The sequence below is a fragment of the Maylandia zebra genome, linkage group LG7 (genome assembly GCF_041146795.1).
Source record: "Maylandia zebra isolate NMK-2024a linkage group LG7, Mzebra_GT3a, whole genome shotgun sequence".
NCBI classification, from domain to species: domain Eukaryota; kingdom Metazoa; phylum Chordata; class Actinopteri; order Cichliformes; family Cichlidae; genus Maylandia; species Maylandia zebra.
In genome coordinates this window covers 46445694-46464873 of record NC_135173.1, presented here as the reverse complement: position 1 = coordinate 46464873, position 19180 = coordinate 46445694, and the positions used below count along the sequence as shown (strand labels likewise).

General features: G+C 40.2%; 1 long non-coding RNA gene across 1 annotated transcript; it reads right to left on the bottom strand.

Moving 5' to 3' along the window:
* Positions 1-3762: 3762 nt before the first annotated feature.
* LOC143419307 (uncharacterized) lies at positions 3763-12833 on the bottom strand. Its single transcript, XR_013099249.1, has 3 exons — positions 12793-12833; positions 11892-11990; positions 3763-3773 (listed from the first exon to the last, which is right to left on the bottom strand). It is a non-coding gene; the product is annotated as an uncharacterized LOC143419307 (long non-coding RNA).
* Positions 12834-19180: the final 6347 nt, after the last annotated feature.

Genomic DNA, 19180 nt, shown 5'->3' with positions numbered 1-19180 from the left:
AGACTTTTATATTTTAGGACTGTGTAGCTGTTAGTTACAAATGGATTACTTTGTCTCAGTTGCCCTAGTTATTGCAGCAACTAGAGCGACGGGGCACAACATTAATACCACTGGTGAAATGAGTCACGAGACCATGTGATTACACTACAATGTTCAGCTAGAAAACTCAGGGTCCCGGCAATCTAATGGATGTTACTGTGCTTAAATATATTGCAGGCAGAGGTGGGGAGGCACAGGGATCCTTTTGGGCTGAGACATAATCCTATCTGCTGTGCAGTGTGTAATGGAATAAGACAAAGCTGGCCATTATAAAGGAAAAATAATTTAGACACATTCTTGGGGCATTTTTAAAAAAAATGAAGACATTAGATTGGTTCACAAATAATGGAGAAAGGTATGATAGACTATCTGTGCTACGGACCACCAGACAAAATGCATTTTTGTCCCCAAACAAAATTTTCTTCAGTGCTGTTTGATGCAAATATGACTTCAGGCTTCTGAGTCTAAAATGTGGCAGCAGCAATTTCAGATACAAATATGTAATGAAAACATTATGTGACTGGCATGTTGTAATTAACCAATAACATATGCAAATGAGTGCACATGATCTGAATTTGAATACAGGCTGTGTTTATTATAAATTATCTCGGAGAGGTGGTTTGTTCGTGCCTACTCTGTATACATTTTTAATGTGAAATGGATTTTCACAGTTACAAACCACGTAACAAGAATTTCTGACTTACCTGGAATATCACTGATGAGATGCTTGCCGAGAAGACTAGGGTCAGTGTCTCCCAACCTCCACGGATAACAACCATTTTTTGTCACTGTGCTGCAACACACTTAATGATGTTGATTTGAATAGGAAGATATTTCCTTTTACATATGACCACCAATTACTGGAAAAAAACATCTCAGAATGCCAAACATTTGATGGTTACAAATGATATTGTAAATTGCAATGTTAATACAGTCTTGCAAATGATGCTGCGAGCCAACAAAACACAAAACAAGGAGCTAGAAATTATAATCAGTGATTTTATAAAATGGTTTTGTTTTGTTGCCTGAAAAATCTCTAACAGCAAGTCTGCATTGTAGTGACTTCATATTATTCCTTGTAATTTTCTATCATCACAGCGTGGTTCGTCCCATTGTGAATCACTTTGCTTCTCTATTTCGAGTCCTCGTTTTTTTGAATTTGGCACAAGCATAGTGCAATTTTTCTTCCTTGCTGTTTAGTGTAACAGCAGGCAGGGGGAAAAATAATCCCACAATGCATGAATTGTGGAAATGGGACATGACACATGTTGTATTTATTAGAAAATCAACCTTAGAACAATGATGATTATGTCATTCTAAAAAGATTTAGAGCGCATTTGCATTGTAATAAAAAAGTAAAGTCAGGCAGCAGGCATCTAACATTCTCTCAAGTATATTATTAATGACTCACACATGGTTTCTGACCTATAATAAATACTGTAGAGATCCTAGAGAGAAACCTCAAACGTTAGACGCGTACAATGCCTTTTGTTATATAATATTGCCTTTTTGATCTCCGTGGTGCAGTGCACATCACACAATGGTAACTGTGTATGTTAATGCAGACTGTGTTTTATGTCAAAGGTGCTGACATACTCCTCCACAGGAGGGCATCTGTCATCTTTCCATCTATCTCTCCTCAACAGAGCAAAGCTCTGCTGGCAGAATAATGAGGAGCCACAACTACAAGGTAGTTTTCTTCCCCTGCAGCAAAGCAGATTTAACACCTCTGCAACCCTCTCTCTCATGTTCAGCTCAAACAGAAGATGCAAGCTGAGGCTGACAAGTGTCTGAAAACAAATATGATGATAGACAGACTATCATGTTTTTTCAGCTAGAATAAAGTGGAATGTTATCAGGCCTCTGCTCGGCTTCACAAGAAGAAAACTCTCTTGCCTCTTATATCTGCAGAAATAGACGCCAAAACCACCTTGCTTTTGCAAGCATCAGAATTATTAAGGGAAAAAAATCCCCCGCATGTCTTTGGAAAAATGCACAAACAATTTTTTTTATATTAGTTGCCAGTTCATCTGCCCAACTGATAGGTAGAAAACTTTTCCTGCAGAAATATATGGGTACAAGTATACAACCCAGCTACAAGATTACAGGAAGCTTGTCATCTTGGTTGTCCTGAAACAGGATAAATAAGGAGAATTGTCTCACTAAGTGTATCTCGAATAAAATATTTACTAAATCAAACATGTGGATCAGGATAATCCATACAAGGCCCGTATGGAGGCAGACAGTCTACTGTGGCGACCCCTAAAGGAAGCAGCCAAAGGAAGAAGAGGTAGCAGAAGACGAAGCTGCAGGTACAACTGTACACACATTTATAGTGTTAGAGAAGTGCCAGGTAGAGCTGTTGATCAGGTCCATGGATGAGAGTAATAGATCCGTTTAGCGTTAATCAATGTCGCTCACAGGCTCATTGAGCAGTGCACTCAGCATCCCGCTTTTGTGTCAGAGAGCCTTTTAATCTAATTGGACATTAAACTCCTGTCATTATTCCTCATGCTCTGAGACTTATTTATGGCTCTCCTGCTTGCTTGTCTTTACCTTTTCATTACAGCATGCCAGTCTACATCAGCAAACTCATTAATGGAAATGAATCAAAGGAGAAAGCTGATGTGTGGCTGAAAAGTGTAATTTAATAAATGTGTGTTAGGCTGCAGTGCTCAGCACATCATTCATGTTGTTTACGGGCTGTAATGTGTTAGCAGGTGAGGGCACTTTAATAATAAAGGCCTTTCCACAAAGGCAAACATCAGCGGTGCATTTTAATACACGGACCTGCAGGGAGTGCCAGGATTATCAATGCTGAATGCAGCCAGCAGGAACGCTGGTGTGAATGTGCTTCAGGATTAAGAAACTTTCATGTTTCATTAAGTTTACAAATAAATAATGAACAGTAATGTGGCATGCTAATGTAAATTTGGTTATTTTGGGTTTTTTTCCCTCAACTTTTTAAAAAAAGTAATGTTTTTCACTGCAAATGGAAACTTTATCTAGGCAATAAAGCAGATCCTTGGTCAGGTAAATCCACTTAGTGGTTCCACACCTGTGTACAGTTAAAAAAAAATCGAAAATAAAGCAATTCATGGTTTTTAATTTTTGCAAATTTTTCTTATATAATTTTCATATAAACCTCTCTTAAAAGAAAGGATAATGCACCAGAAGATAATTAACAAGGCATTTTCTGCTTTTTTTTAATGCAGTTTTTTTCACTAGATCTGGTGTGACCACTAATAGCAGCTAATGTTGGTGTCACCTTTCCTCAGGTTATGCGTAATATATCTAATTAGAGAAATAGTACCTAACACTGCATTTTACCTCTGTTTTAGTATCGTTCGCCTCATTGTTTTGGTTTAATGGTCTGCAAGTTTTCCTGTTTGTGTTCAGCATCACTTTCACCTGTTTGGGGAACAAAAGCTCTGATCTGCTTCACACAATCTTTACAACAACAACAAATACAAACAAAGTCAGCAAATGGCTAGTCAGCATACTGTAGTGGAGTAAATATAAAAGGTTCAATCATTAAGTTCCTCATCTTCTCCATTAAAAAAAATAAAAAAAAACATACCTGATTTGAATTTTGCTGATGCCCACATCAGGGTAATGCTCCTGTGAAATCCTGGAACTCTTCCAGTTTTAAAGCTCAGTGTCCTTTAGTTTTCAGCCTTGAATGATGCACAGCCAGCAGGCCTTGATCATGTGACCTCAGGGTCCTGCTCAGGCTGTATGGATGTAAAAGATCACTGATGTATGCTGGTGCTTGTCCATGCAGAGCTCTCAAAGTCAAAACCAGAATCTTAAAGTGATCTTGATGGGGAGCCGGTGAAACTGGATTAGCTACTGCTGGATTAGCAGCTGTGGCTACAATGTAGCTTGCCATCACCAGTGTGTGAATGTGTGTGTGAATGGGTGGATGACTGAATGTAGTGTAAAGCGCGTTGGGGTCCTTAGGGACTAAGTAAAGCGCTATACAAATACAGGCCATTTACCTTTTTACCATTTACTCGCTGAATTATTGAAGTTCTGAACAACCTGCAGACATTCCAGTGGGGTTTTGTTAAGACAAGTGAACAATGAATTACAGTAATCCAGACATGATGGGGCATGAATAACAATCTCCAAGTCGGTGTGTGACACAGAGGAACTCAACTTGGCAATATTTCTTATGTGATAAAAGTAAGAGTGAACCAGAGGTTTAATGTGAGCATCTAAAGTGAGAGCAGCATCAAGAGTCACTCCAAGGTTGCTGATGGAAGATTTACCAAAACATGACAAGGGGACCTTGATTTTCTATGATCTCAGACAGAAATCTTTTGGAGACACAAACAAGGACTTTTCTTTTCTTTTCATTAAACTGGAGAATATTATCAGCCATCCACTTTTTAACTGAGTCTAAGCACCTACAGTATGCATGGATGTGTGACCTCTTGGGACTTAAAAGAGATAAACAACTGAATGTCATCTGTGTAACAGTGATAGGAAATGTCCTTAAAATGCTCAAAATGTGCTGAAGAGGGAGCAGATACAACAGAAACAATAAAGACTCAGCCTATCAGGCATATTGTGATGGCCAGCAGGGTCACTGAAACTCCTTTTTTGACCATTTGCACGGACCTCAAACTTCCTCAGAGAATAAGTAAAGCAAGCAAATATAAAACTCACCCAACTTTCATTAGGGGAACATAACTGTAGCTTCAACCCATGGATCAAACAGCAGTGTTAAATTGCACTGGGTCATTAGTGTAAGCACATGAATGCCTGTGACAGTGTGGTTTGCACAAAATCTCCCCCATGAGGCTTCTGACGAAGTACATTTAGAGAAAAAAAAGCTGACGCTGAAAAGCCGCACAAATACAATCTTTGCTCACCCCAGCGATTTGAAGGGTGGCATTGTCTGTTTGTCACAGCAGAGGGGGTCCGGCATGGATCATGGACTCCCAAATGCAAGTGGTCAGAACTGGACTTTCATGAATCACAAAAAAATAACAATGACTGGAAACGTTGCAGTGCTGCTAAAGAAGACCACCTTAAGGGGGAGCTCAGTAAAATGATGATTTTATTCCATTTGCCTTTAAGGGCATGATGGAGAACTAAACCAAGATAATGAAAAGGGAATTTTGGACTTACATTTGCACAGACACATTACACTGTTTAAAGCAGAGCTAGAGAGTGTCATATGCTGTGGGAGTGTCTGGTCGGGTGTGGTCCAGGTTCCTGTTGTCCGTCCCCTGGGGTGGAGTTGGCCAGCTCATCACTTGCTTCCAATTTCCGGGGCTCCATCTAGAGGGTTTTTAAGCCGGCACTGCCTGCCACTCCTCGCCAGTTCGTCCTGCTACCACCCGTGATTCATCACCCGTTATCAGCAGCGCTGGTTCTGTTTCCATCCTGTTCTCCAGTCTGCCTAGAACCCTAGGACCACCCACTCACCTTCTCCTCAGCCTGCTCTCCAGCCCGTACTACAACTTCCCTGGACACCTTAGAACTTGGACCAGCTTCCCCACACTCTCAACCATCCCTGGGACGCTCCCACGGCAACCCCTTAGCCCGTGTTTTCAAGTAAGCACAAGACTCTCCACTAGTACCACTCACCTCTGCCCTTTAATTGTTTCCCACCCTTCTCCTGTGTTTGCAGAAGTTCCCGCCCGTGTTCTCCTTGTATTCAACGTCTGTTTCTCCGCCCTCGGGCCTCCCTCAGCTCCTGCGAATGATTTCTGTTAGACCTAGTCTTGTTTAAGTTCTTTTTCCTTTCAATAAATTGTACATAGTTCGAGCAATTGAGTCTGCTCTTGAGTCCACTGCATCCTTGTTTGCAGTGTTGGGTAAGTTACTTTAAATTAGTAACTTAGTTACATTACTAGTTACTTCTATCAAAAGTAACTCAGTTACTTCAAGTTACTCATTACTTTCAGAGTAACTAGTTACTAGGGAAAGTAACTTTGGTTTTACTCAGAATTCTCTTGTTAATGTGTTGCTTCCGTAACTGGATACCCAGCAAGATTGCCAATCTTCTAGCTTGCTTACTTGCCACAAGTGCACTGTGCCACCTACCAATAGAAAGGAAAAAATAATGTGCACATTTCCACGAGAGAAATCCCACACCTGATTCTATCCTAGCCTGCTTTTTACATCCAACACAAAAACTGCAGTCGTGGTGCTTTCGATTGTACTCAGAACTCTGAAATTCTGTCTTCTGAATGGGAAGATGTAGGTAACACCAAACTGCAGATGAGCTGCATACAGAGCTGGACTGGGACAAAAAAATCGTCCCGGGCATTTTGACTAGAGACCGGCCCACCATTATAGGAAAAATCATAAAGCCTTTGAATGAAAATAAACACTGTTGTGACAGTGATGTTCACTGTTCTGATGGTATATATGTATCAATTAGGGGTGCAACGATATTCGTATCGATATTGAACCGTTCGATACAGTGCTTTCGGTTCGGTATGCATATGTATGAACAATACAAAATTTGTAATTTATTTCATCAATTTTCCTTCTGACGATGCTGTCTGTGTTGAGCGCTCAGTGAATCTGCGTTCGACTACTCCGCCTAGGCTACACTGTCGAGCGCAGATCCACTGAGCGCTCAACACAGACAGCATCGTCAGAAGGAAGAGCGCAGGGCAAGCTAGCGAGACAGAAGTTAAGCTCTCCTTGCAACATGGCAAATTGACCCTCATTCAGATCTGGCGTTTGGAATTATTTTGGTTTTCATGTGACGTATGACCCTGAAGGTAAGCGAGTCATGGACTAAAGTAAAACAGTATGTTGGATGTGCCACGCAATGCTCAATTACATGGGTGGGAACTAATGTGTTAGCGCAGTTAGCTCGTTAACGTGTTGGCCGTCTAGCCCCATGCACGGGGCGATCAGGGGTAGCTCGTTAACGGAGATTTGCCGTGTTGTGGCGTTAACGTCATTTCAACGAGATTAACTTGAAAGCACTAGTGGGAACACAACGAATATGACTGCACATTTACGCCGACATCATCCTAGTGCAAAAACAACAAGCATGCATGCTACAAACTTTAGCCGAGTCATTTAGACAGCCGTTAGCACATGAGTCTCCTTATGGGGACCTGATATGTTTAATATGCTGCTGAGAATATAGCTCAGAAGAAGTGTATAGTATAGCTTTTATTTTGGAAAGAGCCATTTCTCTGTAATAAACTCTCTTTTCCAAAGATGCATGATTCCTCAATCAGATACAGGGCTCGCAATATCGCTAGCCCAACGTCCAGGAGCTAGCGATTTTTCCAGTCGAGCTACCAGAATCTATCTCTGCCCTGCCCGTCGGGCTATCGTAGGAAGGAAAAATATATGTCAATGCTTTTGCATTCTTTCAGAAATGTAGCTGGGTAATTATGTCATTGGCATCGGTGAGCCACTGTCAATATGTGACATATTGAAATCGCGTTTGAATTTGCGCTTGTTTTTTGCTTTCAATCGCTCGGACAGCACTGATTGGTGAGTGATGATAATTTGCGCACCAATTCCTCTGACATCGTCTTATTAATTGTTAGCTTACTACACAAACATGACAAGTGAAATCTCCTGCAGCAAGCTTAAGCATGTGAGAGGTTGATCGCGCAGAGAATCGCTGAGCGTTATGTGAGTGCGTGTAAAAGCAGCAGGATTTATATTTCAGTTCTGCTGAGCCAAATAAGAGAGGCCAGGGTGAAGAAGTGACAGCCAAAGAAAAGCTTACCACAAAACGGAAAAGTTATGACAAATCAGACTATAAGGCAAAAAGAAAGTGCAGCTTTATGGTTTCATGGACAAAATAATTTCTGTGGCTGCGATATGACGAGCTAAATAACCAGGGCTGCACATAAGTGGTCCGCAGGTGCGCATTCGCTGTCAAAATAAAAAACACGCACAAGGGTTAGGGTTAAATTTAAAAACTGTACTTTTGAGTTAAAATATATATTTATAATTTTAATAAATGACAAATTAAAAAGGCATGAACATTTTTTTGTATGGAAAAAATATCGAACCGTGACACCAAAGTATCGAACCGAACCGTGAATTTTGTGTATCGTTGCACCCCTAGTATCAATCTATCAATTATTTGTTGCAAGACTCAGATAATTATTTTTTTAAAAGTGAGACATTTTAAATGAGAATAAGAAAGTATTTCTTTGTGCCCCCCTTTCCCTTTTAATGCCCTACATGGACCCCTGGCAACACTTTGCTAGACCCGCCCCTGCACAGTTACCAGCTGTCAGCTACCTAAAAAAGGATCCTGGTGTTATTTGTCTCTCAGAAACAGTTCATAACTTCCCTTCAACTCATTCATGTTAACTAAAAGGTAAACCTGTTTCTCCATCACAGCTCTGATGATCCAGTAAGGACATCTCCTGGTTTCATCTTCATGTTTCCCTCTCACCAGATAACCAAACCGATATCATGACCAGCAGCTTTACAGCTGTGGCTCCAGCAAACATCAGCTGATACTAGAATTAATATTAAATAAATTCTAACAACAGCTGATCAAGCTTAAACGTGCTGCTGTTGTTTAGCGCGACATCCGCTGGTTTCCTCTTTCTGGCGCAAAGTGGGCGATAAATAAACAAGAGAGAAAAGCCGATCAGCCGATCATTGATCAGTTTCATGATTGAAGTAGAAACAGGAGAGGGAGGGTGAGAGGATGAGAGAAGAAGAGGCTGCTGTGCAGCGTAAACACAGAATAACTCCAGCTTTGTGTCTTTTTCATTGTAGCTGAAGTCCGGGACAAACTGTTCCTTTTCACCTCAACACGAAACGCGTAATATTTTCTCTGAATACCAGACGATTCCGTTTTTTACGGGAGGGTTGGAAACTAATAATTAACCTTATGAACAAAATAAAGTTCAACATCAGTAACATAGCACCCACCCAGCTGTATAGAAACTCCGTCATGCTAGCTAGCACGCAGTACGAAAAAGTCAGCATAAAATAAACTCCACCTAAACTTGGTTCATATCTGACCCAGATGGACTGCAGGTTATAACTTCTTACCTGAAGTTCAGTTCACCTGACACTCTCGGACCAGCGGCCGCTTCGGGTCTCTCCTCTTGCCTCCCTTTTCCTTGCTTACGTCACTGTCATGAGACATTCTCGCAAAAAAAATCACGGTTTTAGTAACGCAGTAACGCAGCGTTCCTACGGGAAAGTAACAGTAATCTAATTACTGTTTTTGCAATAGTAATCCCTTACTTTACTCGTTAATTGAAAAAAATAATCGGATTACGGTTTTGGCATAATAACTAGTTACCGTGCTCGTTACCACAATAATAACGTAGTTACTGTAACGTGTTACTTAATAACACGTTAGTCCCAACACTGCTTGTTTGTGACAGAGAGGCAAGGTGCTGAGGAAGAACATGGCCATTACAAGGCTTCAGGGTCTTAGGAGACCTCCAGCTATTACTGTGTGCGGCACGCCCGTAGAGCACCTCTTCATGGGTGTTTAAGCAAGCACTTTAAATGGAAATGTACTTGACATGTTAAGAGACGTAATCATTGGGTATTTGAATTGAACTCACTTTGCCCACAAACGTCTCGGTTTAACTCGCTCTCTCCCAGTCTCATCATTCTTTGATGCTTTCTCACCTTTTGTCTTTCTCGTTTTGTTCTTGCTCTTGCTCTCCTCCTCCCACTCATTCTGGTACTAAATTATTTGTGTTCCTCACGGCATCCTTGCATTTTATGATTTGTCAGTGTTTGTTGGTAGTCTATGTTCATTCCCGAACTGTGAAATTGTCAGAGAGCGTGTGGGCAGTACCTTTTATAGTTGCAAGATTTGTGGTTATTTGGTGGAAATTACTATGCTGTAGCTTCAAGTCGCTAAATACGACTGTACGACCATATGACTTTTTCTGTTTCACGAGCAGAAATGTCTTGTTTTTTGCCTCAAAAACCATAATTTTCGTGCTTTAATGAAGTACTCAGGACATGTTTAGTGAAAGCCATTGAATGACAAAATTATAAAGAAGTGCAGCAGTTTTTTGTGGGAATTTGGAAAATTCAATTATCAGATGTTCCCATATCGAATAATCACCTCTGGCTAATTTGAGTAATGTTCACGTCTGATCATTGATTGAAGTACAAAATTGTTCTCCAAAGGACATTTTGTACTATTTTTCTCAGCTACTGAACCTATTTTCTTTTGTGGAAATATAAAGTTCCAACTTTTCTAATTTCTTAAATTATACCTTCTCTACTTTCTGCTCTGCAGCCCTTAATTGCGGCCCTATGTTTCTCACCCTTCGTCGCAGTCTGCCCTCTCATTACACCAATTACAGCCTGTGAACATTTCATTAGTCTAATATGCCCAGGCCGGGACATACAGCATTATTGTGCTGAGCACACGGTTTCCATTACACTCTCATTGCACTGACCCCTCCCCTTGTGCCAGCCTCAACCCTTGCTGTCAACTGTAAAGCAGGAAAATTAATTGTGCGCTTGTCCAGTGTTTTCCTAACAAATCAATGCATGAAAATCATTATGTTATACTGTGATATTTAGAAGCGCTCATCTTATTTGTGGTTTAACTAGCAAACAGGGAGGAGCTGCCTTAAGGACAAGAGGTTTCCAATCAGAGTGTGGGTGGGGAACAAAGGTATCCAGAAAATCTTCCAAACAGATTCCAAACATGACTATTCCCACATGAACACTTTTCTTAGGAGAGCTCCTCCTTTGTTCTTTTTGCTGTGATGGCCTGTCATTTGGACTTGTCTTGCCAGAAACAGTCTGTTCCACATTAACTGCTTGAAAAGTCAAACCAGCTTGATCATTAGCCTTCACACGAGGCTCGGTCTCTCGCCCACATCTGCTACATTTATTTTAAAGTGCTCCTCATAACTTTGTGCCTTTCTTCTAGTTTCTTCATGTTCTCCTTTATAGCTTGTTTTTCATTTTCTTTCCTCACGCAATTGATGTTTGTTGTATTGGGGGTGAAAAAAAGCAAAAAAACCCCAAAACAAAACCCGTCCGAAACAGCAGCGGTCACACACTGCTGCCTTTGCCTATAATAGCTGTTTATGCTGCTGGAATAAAAAATAAAGTCAAATTGTATTAGACGTGTGTCCTCATGACAGTATTATATAGCAAAGAATTAAATATGATCATCATAAATGAATAATAAATTCATAAATCTAGCAATATGGCACAGTCTGCCTTTTTCTCCTTGAAATGGAGCCGGCTCTCCCAGCTCCTTGTGCATGGCCAATCACATACACATTGCACGGGAAATTAATTCCATTATTAAACATGCCGCACTTCAGAAATTTCAATTACCGATGGCAGCGTGAGGAGGAGAAAGAAAGTAATGCAAGCCCTCTCTAATGCATGAATATTGTATTAGGCCAAGAGAGTAATCACGGCTGATAGCTACAGAAGTCAAGTGTCTCCAGGTCCATTTATATACATGACTTTTGGCCAGATGGCCACCATAGACAACAAGTTCATTTCTGAAGGCTACTTATGCGGCCATCAAGAATTGAAATGTATGAAAGTGGTCAAGAGTGTGACAACCATGGGCTCCAAAACAAAATGGCTACTCTGCTTAATGGGTTTAAGTGGTATAATAGCAAATGCTACATAAGTGGGCAGCTCTGTTGCAAATGAATGAACACTGCTGACCTGTCTGCTTGGCAACAGCAAGAGTTTGAAATACAGAGGAACATTTTGTTGTCCACAATCATGCAGTCTGTATACTAATTTAATTTTCTCTCAGAACACAGTGTTGAAATCAACGTGTAAGCTTTTTCAGATGTCTTCTTGAAAAATTGGCAAAGCATAAACACAAGGGAACAAAGTGGTGCGTTTTGACCCCGTAGAGGACAAACACTTACCACTGTTAATTTCCTCGCTTGCCATTTCCTCATGTTTTGCAGACTTGAGCACTCTTTCCAGTTGGGTAAAATGTCCCTTGTTGCCATCGAGCCATGAGTCTGAGAGGAAAAAAAGGTCAAAGCAATTTATATGTGACACATAGAGTTTGATCGCTTTGTCATCGCCTCGGGGGCCAAACCTGCTGCTCTTATAAGTACACCCCATGCACACACACGCACGCTCACTTGTTATGAGTGTTGTGCCTGGGCGCGCACAGGGACACACTCATACACACATGCACAAGCAGATGTGTGCACATGTGTATGCACAACGCACACACACACACGCATGTAACTGCAATCTGCATAAGAATGTGAGAAAACAATTTTGGTTCAGCCTGGTTTCATGCCTTTGGCGTGTCTTTGTCCTCTATGTGAAACGCAGCAAAAGCATCACAGTGAAGAGGTTAAATAAAGGACTGATTTAAGATTCAACCTTATTAATAGATAATCTAGAAAGCGATTCTTTACAATGAGCAGCTCATTTAGTGAAATGCATTAATGTTTTAGATCATCCTTGAGCCTGGAATCGTGATTTTTTTATTTTTTGGCCTGCTCAGTGAAGTGTAAGTCCTAACATCAGTGCTCGCTGTCAAAACGCATCATATCCCCTGGTTCGCACGAAAAAAGGTGCACAAAAATGTCTCACCACTGGTTTCCAAAACTGCAATAACAGATGTCACATTTGGCATGACAACTTGTGGAGAAGCATATTAATTTTAGCAAGCATCTGACATCAGTTGTTAATGAAATACTTTGACATTTGGGAAATATGCTTAACTGCTCTCTGGCTGTTAAAAAACGGAGCTGCAGCAAGCAGCCAGTTAGTTTAGCTTAGTTTCAAAATTCTGGTTAGTAGGACCTCCAATGCTCAGTGTGCAACTTTTTCTTGGCCGGCATCAGTAACCTCCCAGAGTCTCTGCTGGTTGCCTGGCAACTGCCTGTAGCCAAGAAATAGAAGGAAAGGCATATGTGTGCTGTATACATACAAGAAATTGCTATCAAGTGATGTCTAAAATACATTTTAGGTGTATTAACTTTTCCCTGCAATATTTATAAACAGTCAAACGTTTTGCAATTGATTCTAAACAAGCATGAATAAGAAGTGAATGTGGGAATAATCATCAAATGAACAATTATTATTATCTACAATGTCAAAAGCCAAGTAAAGAACTGTAGCCAGAATAAAGGTAGGTTCCCATAACTCACTACACTGAAATGTCAAAATACTGGAAGGCAGAAAAAAATGAAGTCGTCTCACAGGATAGTGACCATGGAATGTCTGCTCCAACTATACTGTAACAGATGAAATTGCCCAGATGTGTCATTATTTATCGTACACATCTGCTTGGGTTACTGGCGACAAGGAGAAGATGGAAGGGTGGAAAGACTGGGAGGCAGTAGCTGCCTACGCGAATACCCATCATGCCAATTCCACTGTGATTTATTGAGAGTCTTGCCAACGCAGGGGACAAATGACCTTCACACATAGTTATCAGTGGAAGATATCACTGGACAGAGATTTCTTTATCGCATCCCTCGTTGCCCCAGGACCCAGTCTAGACTCCGTATGCATGTCTGTGTGCAGGTGTGCAAGTGTGTGTTGTTGTATAAAACTGACATTGAGCTGGGCCTCAGGGCGGAGGAACACTTCTTTTTACTTGCTGGTTCCACTTGTGGGTCTGTCTTGCTTGTAATACCATGTCTTCGTGTTGGGACAATAATGGCCAGTACCTTTTATTTCCCCTTTATTTTACTACCAATGAATGAATGATTGACTGAATGAAACTAACTTGACCCAGTGCGTCATGCCATATTGAAAGTTTGGACACTTTTGCTGCTACTACAGCACCACAGTAGTTCCATTAGGCTTATTTAATTTCAGCTGAGCATAGGGAAGGTTTATATAGTTTACAAATCATCACCATACATTTTTATATACAGCTTATGCAGGTTTACGGGTTTTGGGGAAAAAGGGTCTATACACTGAATACACTTTCATATCTGGTGCACAAAGACTAGAAATATCATACGGTCATTTGCAACAGTCTCAAGGCACCCCTTATTTCCAATCAGATGTTTCCCATATGGTATTGCATGGTGGAACATTGCACAGAGGTTACTTTGCTGGCTTCATGATTCTACCAGTAAGATCCCGATCACTACTGAAGTTTAGACCCAGTCTAGAGCAAAACCCTGACAGTGCTTCACAGTGCTGCATATGTATTGATGATGATTTTGATGATTAAGATTTTCACATCACTCCATCTGCTGCCACTGGTTTTCGGTCCAGTTCTTGTGTAATTTGGCATAACCCAGCCCAAGAAGCTTCTTCAGTTCGGAAGCTTCTCGGATGAGAGGTGAAACGTTTTCAAGCAACTTAAAGAAGTCCAGACGCTTTTCGTTGAAAGCTCCCTTGACTACGATGATCTGGATGACTGAGAACCTTCACAGACATATTCCCTACACGTGGCTTCTTGACAGACACCCCTCCACTGAGACCATTTCTGATTATGCTTTGCTGAACAGTAGATGCGTGAAGGGTCAGAGGCTTCTCTCAGGTCCTGTGTCAGGTCTCCCGTGTTGGATTTTTTCCCTATTTTTTATGAACATGACTTTCTGATACTGTTCATCTGCTGTAGATAGGTTTTAGGTCTGACATTTTTTGCTTTTCCTTCACTTGTCTACTTTCGTCAAATTTTTTAAGGATGTGCTCCACACCATGCAAGATATGTCAGGCTTTTTGCTAATAGCACTATTATTTTTATGCTGTAGTATGCCTGTCAAACTAGGCTTTTTCTTTGTTCATAGATTAAAAAAAAAAAAAGATTTAAGAGGCTTAAAACAGTCAGGTACTAGGACTGAACTGAAAATGATTAAAAAAAACACAGCAAGTGTCCAAAGACAAACTTTTAAAGTCTGGAGTGACACAAAATGACACAAAAGTTTCACAACTTTCCTCAACATCTGACTGAATTTCTCATCTGTGTGATCCTGTGTCTGTCACACTGTGGCCGCGCTGATTCTGGATGTAGGAGTACAAGCTGTTTTCCGCAACCCCAGCTGGTGCGTGTCATTATGTCCCCGACGTAGCTCCTGCTTGCTATTCTAGGTCTCGCCACACTGACTTTTCAGAAATGTTTTCATTCTTCTTTCATAAAAAAACACACAAAGAGTAAGCTTTTCTAAAATTATGCACTTTTTCAGACTATGATTATACCGTCATCTTGTAAAAATAATCTACCACATCTTATGAAACTAATCTACAGGATTACAGGTTCTTTGTTTGAACTGCTTTGAATGCTGATAATCGCTTAGAGCAATCACTGGACTTAAAGGCAAAGGTGCACTGTGCACTCTTTCTTCATGAAACTTTGTAAAATCTTTACAAAAACATTATTTTACATGCAGTGTTTGCTTCCATATTTATGCACTAGACTTTGCAGTCCTCCTTTTTATTGCCTTTGCTCACTCCTTGCTATATTTCTTGCTACATTACCTTCAGTTGTAGATCAAAGGAATAGTCTGAAGCCTTCACACCATCGGCACAGTCGAATGGCTAAATATAAATCTTCGTAAAACTTTGGTTGACATCTCTACTAGAGGCCAGAAACTTCACAGAGTACCTTAAAATTATGTCTAGAACTCATACTGAGTATCAGCTCTGCTCAAGATGTAATATAAGAAGTCAATAACATAATCAACTGTGCTTCAAAATACAAGGATGGAGTGCAGGAAGCTCTATTGTGGTGCCTTGCTCACAGCTAAATAGAAAAGATCCAGAAGAATGACTGTACTATACTTGCTTGCAGAACTCTTAATTGCATTTCTGGTCTCTCGCTGACATCATTATCTACAACATACAATAATGTTGCAGATAATGAGAACACAAACAGTTTTATTACCGCTAGTTAAGTTTGTTAGACTAATTCAGGATCTTTTTCCGGGTCCACATGTCTTTATTACAAATCAAAGTATTTCCTGCCCGGTTTTCCCCATCCAGGTGATACAAAGCCTTTCTCTTTCTGCAGACATCTCCAATATTTTCCCAGTCTTTATAACGACACTAAACGGTGCTAGAAATCGGTGTGTCTCATTTGTCAGCCCTTTTTACTGGAGGCTCCTGACACTGTAGTCCACAGATCACGAACCCAATTAAAGCAAGCAATTTGTGTTAAATTTATTACGCCGAGAACTGCACTGCCATTGGCTCAGAGCTCGTCAGGCCTCACCTTTATCACATTTAGCAGTTCAGCCTGGTCCCAGAGAGGTCTGTGGTCATTTTTGTTATTGTTCCTTTGATTTATCTTCCTCATAGCAGAGAAACTGGCCAGATACTGCCCTCACTGCCCACTGAGAGTAAAATAAACTACTGCTTCATTATGAACTCTCTTATACTAGACTGTACTCATATACTGGCAGCAGTATGTAGAGGGAATCAATGCTGAGTCGTTCAAATGTCTTCGCTCATCACATTTTATCCCAATTGACCATGACATCACGTTAAATAATATTACATTTTTTTAAACTCAGTTACAGCCATGGTAAAATGAAAGTACACTCTCAGGTTTTACATATCTGGAAAAACTAAAAAAAAAAACTCTAGTCCTTAACAGGTTTTAAAATAAGGTAAACAGGACCTGAGACAAACTACACATGAAAAAAAAAGCCAAAGAACTGTGAAAAGTAAGTACACCCCATGATTCGATGTCTTGCAGAGCCACTTTTAGCAGTAGCAGTGATTTGAAGTAACTATTTTTTGAAGGACTTTTTCACTCTCACATTGTTGTGGTCCGCTCACACTTATTTACAACATTGCATTAGTTCACTGTGGTTTGTAAATTTATGCACATCTCCTGCGCAGCATTTCAATCAGTTTGGGGTCTGAACTTTGGCCGGGCCATTGCAACACATTCATTCTTTTCCTGTTAAATCATTCTGTTGCAGGCTTGTTGGTGTACTTGGGATCGTAGTCTTATTTCATGACCCAATTTTGGCCAAGGTTTAGTTGTCAGATGTCAAATGACCTCACATTCAACTCTAGAATACTTTGGTATCCAGAGGAATTGACTGCAAGGTGACCAGTTTGCTGTGGCTGCAAAACAAACCCAAACCCCTCTTTCTCCGCCCCGGACTTGCCCTTGGAATCCCTGGCACCTTTTCTCCCTTCATCACTGTATATATGTATATTATCCACCAGTGCTGTACATAAACTGTTTGACTGCACAGTACAGAGTCCTGCCTAATAAGTCCAGCATCAGTAACCATGACAGGCCTCATCTGTCCAAAGGATATTGTTCCAGAAGTCTTGCTGTTCATTCAGATGCAATGCAGCAAAGCTAAGCTGTCCTGAAACATCCTTTCAAACAAGCCATACTTCATTGGTCTTATTTTGAATTGTTCTGCCCAAAACCTTTAACTTTTAACATACTAACTGAGGCATGTAGAGTGTGAGATGTAACTTGTGGGTTTTTGCAGTTCCTCTGAGCATTATGATCTTAACATGAACTAGCTGGGATGTCCACTCCTGGGAAAACTGGTATTCTGTTAACGGATTGCTGGTGTTTGCTGGTCCCTGAATAATTGAGAAAAGAAAACTGCCAAAACTCCTGTTATTATAGAAGTCCACATACTTGCTGACAGTTAATGAATCAAGTGCATTTGATTAGCTACCTACCCTTTTATTTCCTGTGGAAGGACTAAGGCTGCACTTCATTACTTCTCCCTTTTTGCTTAATCACAGTTTAGTAAATAACAACACAGTATAATATTTCAAGTGTTGTAGCCCACCTGAGGTTGTATTTATCTCATATTAAGAGCTGCTAAGGACATATAACTTTTTATTATGTCTTCATTAGTAAAACTCTAGAATTTAAAGAAGATGTACTTTATTTTTAGCATGACTTCAGGTATAATGAGTCATTATATTATAATATCTCAAACATTAAATATTTGTTTTGCTGTGAGATAAAGATGCATTAGCATAAAGGGCACATCATTGTTTTTTGCATTTATTCTACTCGGAACCTCGATTGTAATGAGCGAGCGCTGTGGTCTGAAACGAACAGATTAACAGTCATTTTTAACATTCCCCTGATTGCCACAGTATACGAGCACTCGGAAGCAGCCTCATGAATGCAAGAGTTATTTAACAAATACTAAAACAATCTGCAGCTCAGGAGGGGTGGAGACAACGGTATTGTTCCATTTCAAGGTTGTCAGTCTGACTGATGACTTCTAGGCCTTACATCATTCCTCTCTTTCTTTTCATTGTATTTATGATTTGAAGCAGAGGAATTACAACACAGGAGGCCTGCAGAGTCCCTTCATTTATTTTAAATCTTCATTTGTCTGTCAACTGCAGCTGTAGTTACTTTTTCCTCTAAAGGACATACGCATTTAAACAATATGAAAACATGTACAAGATCTATAGAAGTAACCTGTTTTGTGCAGGCTTAATGCAATTTTCAACCATTTTTCAAAGCACACACAGTGTTTTAAATTTGGTCCCTGCCCTCCAGACAGCTATTCACGCTTTTCATGCAAAGATGCTGCATGGAAATCAAAAGACTTGAAACTTGCTTGAGATAGCTAAATCCATTCCAATGAACTGTGCCTAGTTTTTCCTTTTTTCTTCTACTTTTTTCACCCCCTTTTTTTTTCAAAAGTCCATTATCTCGGTGTGGCTATGCATTGATTATAAAGGTTTGCAGTGAAATGGATTCACTTTTGGAAGCTCTGAAGTCTTTGATTTGTCTATTAAAGAGCTTTTTTTTTTTTAAAGCTATGGCGACCTAGATAAAATAACCCAAACATTTAGTGTTTTTAAAGAGGAAAAAGAAAACCTTGGGAATATGTTTTAAATTGCTTACACAATGCATTGAAAGTCTTGAAACCAGTCTTCACGTGATTATAAGAGAAACAGAACTTTGACAGGTGTAATATATATATAGTGTCTACTATGATAAATGACAAAACTCAAATGGGTTTCACCAAGTTTTCTGACCGTACAGAAATGAACTGATGCTTGTTGCTGGAAGGCTGAAAAGAGTGCATTAATCAAAAATATTGTCCAATGTTGTTAGAAATTCTAAACTGGTCAAAAAAATCTATGAGGACACTCGATCATCAAAGTGTAACAAAAAGTTAGTTAAACTTCAGGGATACCAATCTGTCCAGTTAGCAAGCACGTGAAGCTGTTTCACCTGCTTTGGTGTGAATGAAAGTGAGAACAGGTAAACTGGAGAGGC